A 12692-nucleotide genomic window follows, 5' to 3' on the forward strand; every position below is an offset into this window, starting at 1 on the left:
CTCAGCAAAAGGCTTCTACCTTTGTTGGAATTTCTTACTTTATGAACAGAATGGAATTTGGGACTAAATGTTCTTCTGGATCAAGTTCTGTTTGCTGATAGTAAAATTTTTGTGCTAGTTGCTGGTGTACCTAAAATGCTTTTTTAACTGCCGAAGAGGTATAAGGTGTCATGTACCTAGGGTTTACCTAGGGTTTTGATAGGAAATTGGAAGAAATCAAGGGGGAATTAGACTGAAAGGGAGGGAAATGCAGCAAGAAATGGGGAAGGATTACAAACAGGACAGCAAGGAGGGGGAGATTAGAGAGAAAATCAGAGGGATTGGCAGAGAATTCAATTATCATTCCAAAACATGCCTTCCCATCCTTTAGCTGTGGCTTATATATAGCCTAATAGCCTCCCACATGCACCCATGTGTAGTACAACAATAAGCATGACTGCCTATAGGTAAGGACAAATATCTATAACAGAAAAGAAAAGAAAATTACAATTACTGCCCTAGTAAACTCTCAGAATAGTTGAACAATATAGTAATGCATCTAAGCTAACTACTATTATATTTACAAATATATCCTTGGGGATCCTTGGGGTCGTGACATAAGGCAAGGAGATCCATTAACTACTTTGCTGTTCATAATGGCTGTGAAGGCTTTCTGTCAATTTATTTTTAGAGTTGAGAGATTGTGGGAGTCATTAGTGATATATGTGTGTTTTGCAACCTTGTTTGCAAGGAGAGATCTTTGACTTTGCCTATGAAGCTTTTGAGTTTTCTTAAAAGAAAAAATTTTGGGATGATGGAACTGAAGTGTCAATTGAGTTTGGCATCTTGAAAAAGATAATAATTAGCATAGGGTTGGAGGTTCACTGTAGGGTAAAGAAGTAAATATTTTCAAAAATATTATTCTAGGTTTAGAAATAGGAATTAGCATTATTTATTTTACTTCTTTTGTTTATTTCCTTTGTTTTTTTTGTTTCCTAGTTTCTTTTGTTTATCTTTTAGTCAATCCTTTAGCTATTTGGTTTCATTGAATCCTAATTTTATTGGGATTATCTCTATCAAAAGTTAAGAGTAGGATTATGTCCCTTAGTTGCCTATTTATAGTTTAGGATGTAATTGAAATGGGACTGTTATTGATTTTGATATTGAGTTGAGTTTTCAATTGGGTTTTTGTTTGTTATGTTGCTCTTCCTCTTGGTTCTGCATCAATTGGTATCAAAGACCAATTGATATTCTGTTTTCTAAGGTAATGTTAATTTAATTTGAGCACTTAGATTTTCAATGACGTATTTACTCTTAGCCATGGAACCCAACATATCAAACCTTATTTGACCAACAATGGCTCCAAAGAAACACAACCAGAATTCCTCCAGTATAGCCATTGATGTTCAATCTTTGCACAAATCTATAAAAGGTATTGAACTGAAGTTTTTACTGTTTGACAACTTTCTAATCAGTTGGATCAACTCCTGCAACTATTGGGATACAACCTATCAGAGATGAGTCATTTGGGTCTGCTCATTCTAGGGTTTATTCATGATGTTCAAGTAATTGAGCCCTTGGAGTACTCTGAACAAGAGGTAATAGAAGAACAAGAATTTAGATTCCTACCCAAGATGAGCCTAAGCAGGAGGTAATAGAAGATATTGTTAGGAAAGTTGAGGAAGCCGCTAAGGAACCTCAGAAAGAAGTTTATCCAGTAGAAGAATCTAATGATATTGTCTCCGAGGAATTCCCAAAGCCTCTTTGCCCTTTGTCAGTTCTTCAACCTCCCTTCGTTGTTTCACAAGTGATCCTTCCATTCAATAAACCTGATGTTAACCCATTAGGTGAACTAGCTTTAGGTTCTAAGATCCCATCAAAATCACACATAAATTTGATGATATTCTTGCCAGGGATGAACAGATTCAGTGTTTTCTTATTCATGGGGTGAATCGTCTAGATTGAGCAGGCAGATCCCCAGCACTTGAGGATGAGTTTTCTCCTATTAGGGGAGTTTGATGTAGGACAAAGAAGTAGATATTTTGTAAAATATTAGTCTAGGCTTACAAATAGGAATTAGATTTTTTAATGTTTACTTTATTTTCTAATTTCTTTTGTTTACCTTTTAGTTAATCTTTTAGCTATTAGGTTTCATTAGCATCCTAATTTGATTGGAATTATCTGTGACAGAATCCTATTTAGAGTAGGATTATATCTATTAGTTGCCTATTTACAGTTGCTTAATATGCAATTGGAACGAGACTTTAGTTATTGATTTTGATATTGAGATATTGAGTTGAGTTCCCAACTGAGTTTTTCTTTTTCTTTTTTCTTTTTTGTTGTTGTTAGAAATCACTTGTATTAGATTAGCTTATATATCTCGAGAAAGGTGTCTTTTTCTTTCTGTTAAGCATTTGTTATATCACTTGGTATTTCTATTCTAGAAGGATTGTTTCTAGAATGTTAGTTAGCAGTTTGTTAAAGCCGTTAGTTAGCTGTAACTTCCGTCTTTTTGAATAGCTTTCTGTTACCGCCTCTATGCTGTATAAATAGAGGTCGGGTGTTAGCTTTAGGGGTACTCTTTTATTCTATCTTGGGCAGTGAGGAAGAGAGGAGTATGCGCTGGTGTTATACTTGAGTTCTTAGAGGGGATATCTTTGTAATTTTGGTAGAGCAATCTCTCGGGCAGTCTGTGTATAAGGCTAAGGGGATTGGTTAGTACATGTAATCCTTTTTCAAAGTTCATTCAAGATAGTGAAGATAAAAGAGCCTAGGGCAGTCTGGATGTAGGTCTTTCTAAAAGACCGAACCAGGATAAATTCTTGGTGTTCTTGATTGTTTTTAGTTGCTGATTTGTTTTCTGTTTTATCGCAAAGAGTGTGTGTGTTTCGGGTGAGTGATTCAGGGAGTGTTTCGGCTGTTTGTTTGAGTGTAATTGGGTGATTTGAAGCTGGGAGATATTCCAACAGTTGTGTTCTTCCTCTTGGTTCTGCATCATTGACCCTTGTTAAGAATGCCATTTTGATATCCCTACTTTATGCCATTAATGCTGATACCATCCTCCGTGCTTCTGAAAATAGAAAAGTTGTAAAGTGGTTTTTTGTGCGAAGGTTTAGGTGTAGAATTCAAGTTTTATTTGGTTAGCTGGGTTATGGTTTCTCCTTAGGTCAAACGGGGGTTTAGACAGAAATTTGATAATTTTTAACAAAATTTGCTAGTGAAAACAGTATTTTTGGGGGGAAGAAAAAGAAGGCCATTGAATGAAATATGGTTCTCTTTTGGGGGTTGGTCTACAGGTCCAATAATATTTCCTCTTGGAGTGGGGTAATGAAGAGGAATTATGAGAGATTGGAATGATTTGGCTAGATTGCCAGGGTAGCTCTTTTGTTTTGCCAGAAATATTGCTGGGCCTTAACAGTGGTAGTATTGTGTGGACTGCTTTTGGAGTTGGAAATTTTCACGTTAACTCCTAGATTGGACAGGAAAGGGACAAATGGGTTAGGGAACCTTTTCAAGTTGTTTCTTTCTGTATGGCTCTTTGTGATGAAAGGGTAGATGGAAGCTCACCTGGAAATTTATGGAAAGCTCCTTCCAAAGTGACAATTTTTGTGTGGATTGCTTCATTTTGAACCATTCATACAACAAATAATCTGAGAAAGATGGCTTCTTTGTGACTAACCTGTGTTATCTTTGTGAGGAGGACATTAGATCAAACTATTTCACTGTTCAATAGTTCATGACATCTTGTGTATCTTTTTCTATCTCTGGTGTCCAATGGATGATGCCAGCTTGGAGATGGACTGGCCCTAGTTGTACAATTGGAGTTTTGGCTTCAAATTCATCTTTTATATCTGTTAGAATAGTGTATATATATATTGTTCTCTATACTTGTACTACATTAGTACACTTGTACTACACATACTGCATGATTACTTCCTATATATAATTAACTCAGCAGTATCAATAAGAAACATACAAATCATTCACCCATAGGGTGTTTCTCTCTCCAGTGGCATCCCAACCCGATTTTCTCTCTCTTCCCACACTTGTCCGAGCTCATTCACCCACTTCTCGATGCCATTTGAGAAATCCAACCACGCCATTGTGCTCAGCAAGGTCTAATCGACCTAACCCTAGAAGCTCATTGTCGGAATCACCGCCATGCATCGTTGTTTCCGCTGCTGGTGTCACATTATCCAACTCCAGATCCGTCAACGCTAACCTTCGATCTTGCTTTTTAGTGGTCGTCTCATGATTTCGACCACACCACTGGCCCCAAATCCGGCACATTCACCAAATCCGGCATCAATGTCCCCTGTCCGTCGCAGCCTTCACCAGATCCAGTGTCAGCATTCCCCTTTTGTCGCTTTCTGACGTCTCCCCTTCCAGCGTTGTTGATCCAGATCGAGAGGTTGCTCTGGCGATTGTTCATTGGTCCATTCACCGGTGACTGTTCATTGGTTCGTTCACTGGTGACGTTGTTACGACCATCAATTTGTAGTCATTTGCTGCTCCAGCATACTTAGATCTACCTTTCATCCAAATCATGTCCAACACCAATTCCTCTGTTGATTCAGGCTCCAAATCTGGTACTTTCTCTCCAATAATAACTCTCTCTCCAGCCATTACCTCTAAAAAGTTGATTGGTAGAGCCAACTATGTCTTGGGCTACATTTGTTGAATTATGGTTCTTGGGTCAAGGATATGAGGACTGTTTGAGTAAAAAGGTAGATGATATTCCTATAGCTGAATGAGGATTATGGTTTTTGGATGACAATTGATGCTCTCCTTTGCAATTTACTATGGCAATCTATTGACCCTAAACTTTATGTTATTTATAAAGCTTACAAGACTTGTTATCAATTATGGACCAAGGCCAAGATTCTTTACACTAATAATATACAACGGTTCTATAATGTTGTGTTTAACATGGTTCACTTGAAGCAGCATGATCTCGGCATGTTTGAGTTTATTGGTAGACTTGAATCTCTTAAAGAGGAGCTTAATTCTCTCATGTCCGCTAGGACTAAAAAGGAGTTTAATGTCAATGTCGAGGAACAGTTGCAACAAAAGAGACAAGTTCTTTATGGTACTAGGGTTGATTAACCTTAGACTCGATCTCTTTCTAGTTCGAGATTAGATCCTAGCCAGTCCCACCATTCCCTCTCTAGAGGATGTTTTTGCTCGATTGCTTTGCGTCACTTCTCCAATCACAGTGCCAGAGAGCCCTTCTATAGACTCTTCAATTTTGGCTTCTCACACTAGTGTTAGAGGAGAGCAAGGAGGAGGGCGAAATGGTAATTCAAATAGAGGAAACCGCCCCAAATGCAATTATTGTCACCGATGGGGTCACACTATAGACAATTGTCATAAATTACATGGTCAATCTCCTCGTGTTGCTAATGTGGTTCAGGCTGTTAATCTTGACTCTGAATCTGACGCATCAAAGGGTTAGTCATCGCTGTCTCTTCTCCTAACTAGAGTTGATTATGAAGAATACATCCGGTATCAAGCCACTAAGCAATCCACATCCTATGTTGCTTCAGTAACTCACACTAGTAATTCTGTTGTTTGCCTCACTTAGTCTTTCTCACTTGGCCCTTAGGTTCTCGATTCCGGTGCATTTGACCATATATATGGTAATCATCGTCTTTTCTCCCATCTCAATCATTCCACATGTCTTCCTTGTGTCACTCTTGCCAATGGCTCTAAAGCAATTGCCAAGGGCATTGGTTAAGTTCAACCCCTTCCTTCATTAACTCTAGATTCTATTCTTTATGTTCCTAGATATCCTTTTAACCTTGTATTTGTTAGTAAACTAACACGTGCTCTTAATTGTTTTGTTACCTTTGTTGATAATTTTGTTCTTGTGCAGGATGGGACGAATGATTGGTATGGGGCGTGAGTCATAGGGTCTTTACCATCTTTCCATGCCTTTGTCACCAATTGCATGCACTTCAATTGAGTCTCCAGCCCTTGTCCACAATCGCTTGGGACATCTTAGTCTTTACAAACTCTAGAAGATGGTTTCAGGTCTTCCTAGTTTGCCTTCTTTAGATTGTGAGTCATGTCAGCTTTGTAAACATTGCCATACTTTGTTTCCCAAGCGAGTCAATAATTGGGCTGCGTACCTCTTTGAATTGGTTTATACCGATGATTGGGGTCCTAGTTGTGTCCTTTATTGTAAGCACCCCCGCCCAGTTATCCCAACCACCCGGACTACCCGAACGGGAGCGCTTACAGAAGGGAAAAGAATGGAACACCAGACGAGAAATTACCCTGGCATGCATACATAAGAGATAATACAACGAAAGCAAAACTATATACATGCACGCACACGAGTACCCCGCTGGAATAGTGGTCTCATAGCATATAATTACATACAGACACCTGTGCTAACAATTAGAAAATACAAGGAACGACCCGGCACAGTCAAAAATAAAGGGACCAACATCCCATCAAAACATCAAAGACTATGGGGAGAGACTGGTTGTACACCGTACCTACACGACTGGCTGCTAGGTGCGATCCTCACCCTCGACTTTCGCTTTACCCTTATTTGGAATGATGGAAAGCAAGATGAGTCGCAAGACTCAACAAGTTTATAAGAAAAGGAAGGCTATAAATTGAATAGAAGAGGAGATCACCCCAAACACAGTCCCACACACACACACAAGCCATGAGACGCTACAACACAATAGCATAGTATAAGGAAAACGCATACCGGTCCTTGGGGCCCACACAAGACACCCGGCACCCAAGTCCCATACCAACCTGTCGCTGTCCTGAAGGCAACATAAGTCTTCAACAAACCTGCGCGCACTCCTCGGGTCGATACTCCCGACACCCGAGCCTCTGAATAACCAAGCCCTAGGCTCCCTCGGAACGGTACTCCCGTCCGAGACCACTGTACATATCGTAACCATGCAATGCGCACATAAAATGCAAGGCGTAGTAAGCATCAACTAGATACACTGGCGCCCATACATCCAGGCATCAGGCAGATGCTTCGCCCACATAGTAAATCACACACGATGCATATGCCCGTGCCAGATGCAATTAACAATACTAGAATGTTCGTGGCCAAGCATAACCAGATCATGAAAACCCCAACATGCAGCCCATACCCATGTGCATACCAAACCATGCAACAGAAATAAAATATAACCAGTCATGTTATAACTAGATAACGGTAGAGCTAGTCAGAAGTGACTGGCATCGGTCGACGGTCAGTGGCTAGGAGTGTCTGGTCGACGGCCTAAGAAGGACCATACGATAGCCAACCCAAAGTCACTTAAACAGCCGACCCTTGCCCCCACTGCTCAAGCCCATTAACAGTCAAGAGTCCATAGTCTAAGAACCTAATCTCCGAGTGAGTACGGCATCATTCCCATAGGTATGGGGGTGACACAAACCCCCGAAGGCAACCAACAAATAAAATCCTCAAAGCTAGCTTAGTAGATAAAATTTAAATCAACAACTCAAAATTCCATAATTAATAAACGGGCCAAAACAGACGAAGGGAGGTTGAATAAATTGACAACGAACGAAACGTCGCAGAGGGAATAAAGAATTTGCCTTAACGAAGATATCCTTAGGCTTGTTCTGTCCCAAAGCGGTAAAAATTATACAAACTGCAACACCACAATTATTTTTCAAAATTAATAAAATTAGGCTCTAAACGAAATTCCAACCGTATAGAATATTTATTACTAGCTTCTCTACTTACCTGGCTAATTAAATTCTTGATTAAAACTAATTAAAACCTCAATCTCTACCAATTTTCACCATCTCCAGCGCTAGTTCGAGCTTCTTCTTCACATAATTTAATTTCCTCTATTGCTGCTTTGTTTGCTAGAAGAAAATCGGGTAGAAACGGCCTTAAATTGGCCAAAACAAGCGGCCCACGGCCACTGGGAGGCCACCGCCTCAAGTCCAAAACGGCGTCGTTTTTGGACGCCCAAGGCTGATTAAAAATCAACCAATTTTCTCAACCTCGCATGCACACCCGTAGGCTCAAACCCGCGACCTGCCGCCTGCCACGCACGCCCGCAACCACCCGTGCCAGTCAACTCCTTCAAACATATAGCGCGCCCCATTAAATTTAAAGGGACCCTTGGTCCCTTTTTCAGAAATCACACCAGCGCCCCTCCCATTTTTTGAAATTCACACATACACCCCACTAAATATTTACACTAACACCCGAGACTTCTAAAAATCTCACAATTTAATTTATTTCAAATTTTTCCTATTCCCATGAATTCTAGAATAAAATAATTAATTAACCTAATTTCCTATTTCCTTAAAACATCAAAAATTATTATTATTAATGCCAAGAAGATATATTATTATTCCCCTTAAATTAAATTAACCCAATAAACCAATAATTAAATTAAATTACAATTTACGGGTCGCTACATTTATGTTTTCAAATTTCAATATTTTGTAACTTCATTGATGACTATTCTCTATGCACTTGGTTATTTTTAATGAAAAATCGTTCTGAGTTATGTCAGCTTGGTAAACATTGTCATACCTCATTTCCCAAGCGAGTCAATAATTGGGTTGCGTCCCTCTTTGAATTGGTTCATACCAATGATTGGGGTCCTAGTTGTGTCCTTTCTGTCTTCGGATTTCAATATTTTGTAACTTCATTGATGACTATTCTCTATGCACTTAGTTATTTTTAATGAAAAATCGTTCTAAGTTATTCTCTATTTTTCAAGCTTTTTGTGCTAAAATTTAGACCCAATTTAAAGCTTCTATACGTGTGTTGCGTAGTGATAATGCTTGTGAATATTTTTCTACTTCTTTCACTACATTTATGTTTTCTCATAGTATTCTTCATTAGTTTTCTTGCGCTCACACACCTCAACAAATTGGAGTTGCGGAGCGTAAAAATCGTCATCTCATTAAAATCGTGTGCACTCTTTTGCTCCATAATAATGTCCCTTCTCGTTTTTAGGCTGATGTGGTTCTTACTGCTGGTTATTTGATTAAGCGTATGCCTTCATCTATCTTGGAGCACAAAACTCCACATTCCATTTTATTCTCTACTCTGAACACCTATCTTCTTCCCCTTTGTGTCTTTGGTTGCACTTGTTTTGTTCATGATCTAACCCCTAAGCGAGACAAGCTTTTTTCCAAGTCCATTAAGTGCATCTTCCTAGGTTACTCTCGCCTTCAGAAAGGATATAGGTGTTATTCTTCCAACAATTGATGTTACATTTTTCGAGTCTTCTCCTTTCTTCACCTTCCCTACTACTGAGGGCATTGCCATGTTTGAGGTTCTTCCTATTCCTTATTTTGGTCCTCCCCTATAGGTCTATCATCGTCATTCGCATCCTAACCCATTTGCAAGTATTGTGGATGTTCCAGATGACTCATCTCCTGCTCAAAGCATCTTCACCTACCACGGCCCTGCCACTTCTTGACCCTCCACCCGATACTATTTGGAAAGGTAATCGTTCTACATGCAATCCTCGTCCCATTTACACTTTCCTTAGTTATCATCGTTTGGCTTCACCATGCGTTTATGTCTTCTTTATCCTCTGTGTCTATTCCTAAAACAACTCGTGAGGCACTTTCAGATCACGGGTGGCACCAAGCAATGGTTGATGAAATGATTGTTTTACATTCTAGAGGCACTTGGGATTGGTTCCCCTATCTCCTGGCAAGTCTACTGTTGGTTGTCGTTGGATTTATATTGTGAAAGTTGGTCTTGACAAACAGATTGATCACCTTAAAGCTTGTCTAGTTGCCAAGGGCTACACTCATATTTATGGATTAGATTTTTTTTGGTGTAAATGAAGTAAACAATAAACAAGAAAAAGCACATAAGCGTCTACAAGAAATAATCCGGGAAAAACCCCGTGAAAAGACAAAAACATTACAACACACTCGCTAGGATAGGAAACACCATAGCTACAGCCTCAAACATGCAAGGCATAAAGAAGAAAGAAACATATAAGAATGGGAGAACAACATCAAGCCTCCCAACAATACAGATGGCCTTATGCATACAATTGCAAAGAGAGATCCCATAACGACGGAAAGGAGCCAAGGGAATGCCTAGCCAGAAAACCTACATAGCAAACAAACTCACATACAAGATGATCAGTGGCATCTATAACTTCATGACAGGAAAGAAAACCAGATAAACAACTAAGGCACACAAGAAGGCGGAAGATGCCAATAGTGGAATAGTGGGCAAAGGCCAAACCTTGCAATGTGTGAGGAAATCACATAGAAGACAAGCAGATCCAAATAAAGGTTTGGTTTTGGTAAGTAATCTGAGAAGGGGAACGTTCACTATCCCAAACGCATTGATTATTGTGCTCACGCCATATAAAATAAATAGCTGCTTGAAGGGTAAGACAGGCTGCCACAATCCATGGAGATTTACCACCCCATTTATGGGCGGCCTAGAAAATCCCACAAGACCAACACTTCCATGGCCACATAAACTTCACTTGACGACGAAGCTAGGAAACAACTTGCCAAGAAAAGGATCAAGCAAAGAAAAAATGGCTATGGCGCTCTGAGGCACACCTGCACAAATAGCACCTATTAGGGAACGATAATAAAAGGTTGATCCTGTCGAGGGTAAACAGACGCTCCCGATAGCCAACCAAAGAATAAAAGTGTAAGAGGGAACACTTGAACCATGCCAAACTAGACGGAACCAAGGGACCTTGTTGCGATGAGGCTGTTAAACCCTCATCGCAAATCGCATTGAAAAAACACCATCATAAGTTGGGAGCCACCATGGGAGATCTAGGGATGTGATTCGAGGAGGACCCGACATAGAAGAGAGAATGAGCTGAAGAGCCTAAAAGGGGCCTAACTCAGGCCAGCGGCAAGCTCCTTGCTCCATAATAGCAAACACCCTAGCTAAAGAGGGGAGAGAAAGCTGATAGGGAAGTTGTCGTGAGAAGCAATCACCCTAGGGGGTGCCAGTGATCATTCTATAAAAATATCCTACTCTCGTCGGCCACAAACCAACCAAAGTACTGACAAACTAAACCTCTAAGTTGGAGGAGTTTACGCCAATACCAAGGACAGGAATAGGGGGTTGAGAGAAACCAGAAACAAGAATCCTGGATACAGTACGAATGAATCCATTGATTAGATTATGGCGACACTTCCTTTCCAGTGGCCAATATTGCTTCTATTTGGTTGTTTCTTTCCATAGTTGCTATGTGTCATTGGTGTAACACCCGGTATAACCGATGTTAAGAGAATGAGAATGGAAGTGAGAAAATACCAAAAATGCCCTTGAGAATGTGAAAGATTTTGAGATTAAGGGCACCCTATGAGAGGGGTATTTTGGTAATTTGGATAGAGAAGTCCGAAAAAGAGTATTTTGATAAATTAAAAATAATTCTTATGTGGAATTAGGTGTGTAAGTGAATAAAATCCCAATTTGATACTTAGGTGGAGATATATGGGATTAATAAATTCACAAAGGGTACAACAACAACAACAACATATCCAGCCTTTATCCCACTATGTGGGGTCGGCTACATGAATTCTAGACTTCCATGTATTTCTGTCTTTTGTCATATCCTCATTTAGATCCATATATTTCATATCAAATTTTAATGTCTCTCCCAAAGTCTTCTTGGGTCTACCTCTACCTCTTTTTGTGACTAATTGTTCCATTTCATCAACTCTCCTCACAGGAGCATCTCTTACTCTCCTTCTCACATGACCAAACCATCTTAGTCTAATCTCTCTCATCTTCTCCTCAATTGGCACTACTCCTATCTTATTACGAATAACTTCATTTCTAATTTTATCATTTCTTGTATGTCCGCACATCCATCTTAACATCCTCATCTCTGCTACACTCGTCTTTTGCTCATGCTGGTATTTGACTGCCCAACATTCACAAAGGGTATTTTGGGAATTTTGGAATTTAATTCCATAGAGGAAATTAATTATGGAAAATAGGGGAAAATGGAGAATATGAAATTATTGGAGGAAATAATTATTTTCCCTAAATTGATGAATAAATGTGGTAATGCCACATGGATGGAGGAGATTAGAACTTGGAAGCCAAGGTTTGTGTCTTGTAATGACACTTGGCATTTTGTGGTCCAAGTTAAATGGAGAGATTAAATTAAATGCTAAAAGAAATTCTAATTAGTCTTTCAAGCATTTAATGTAGAGTATGATTATGGAGAATTAAATAAATTCAAAGGAAAATGGGAAATTAGTCTCCCATTAATGATGGAAAATTGTGGGATTTATTAAATAGGAAATAAATGTTTTATGTCTCTCAAATGTGATGGGGTGAAAATAGTCCCATTAATTTAAATGGGAAAGAAATGAAAAATTGGAAGGATGAGATTGATTCTTGGAATTGGAAATGATCTAAGGGCCACCATTTAGTCTTGAAAGTTGGCAAGGATTGCCAACATATTAATGATTTAATTTAAAGACTAATTTTGGAGGGCTAAGATTAATTCTTTGAAAGGTACATGGATTGTGCTTCCTTCTAAGGGTGGAGATTAAGTCTTGTAAAGGCAAAATAATCCAATGGTTGAAATTTAAAGAAAAGAAATGGCATGGATTGTGTTTCTTCCAAGAGAGATGTATTTAATCCAAAGAAATGGATGGTTGGGATTTTCTCTAAAAAAGCAATTGGAAATCAAAGGTTAGGATGAAGTCTTGAAATGGAGATTTCAAGACAAGAGTAGTATTTAAAG

General features: G+C 39.2%; 1 protein-coding gene across 2 annotated transcripts in view; it reads left to right on the plus strand.

The window, feature by feature from the left end:
• Positions 1 to 12692, plus strand: part of LOC127799221 (uncharacterized) — a 52150-nt gene that overhangs the window by 18829 nt on the left and 20629 nt on the right. The gene's annotated exons all lie outside the window — the stretch shown is intronic.

Source organism: Diospyros lotus, chromosome 4, assembly GCF_014633365.1.
Source record: "Diospyros lotus cultivar Yz01 chromosome 4, ASM1463336v1, whole genome shotgun sequence".
NCBI classification, from domain to species: domain Eukaryota; kingdom Viridiplantae; phylum Streptophyta; class Magnoliopsida; order Ericales; family Ebenaceae; genus Diospyros; species Diospyros lotus.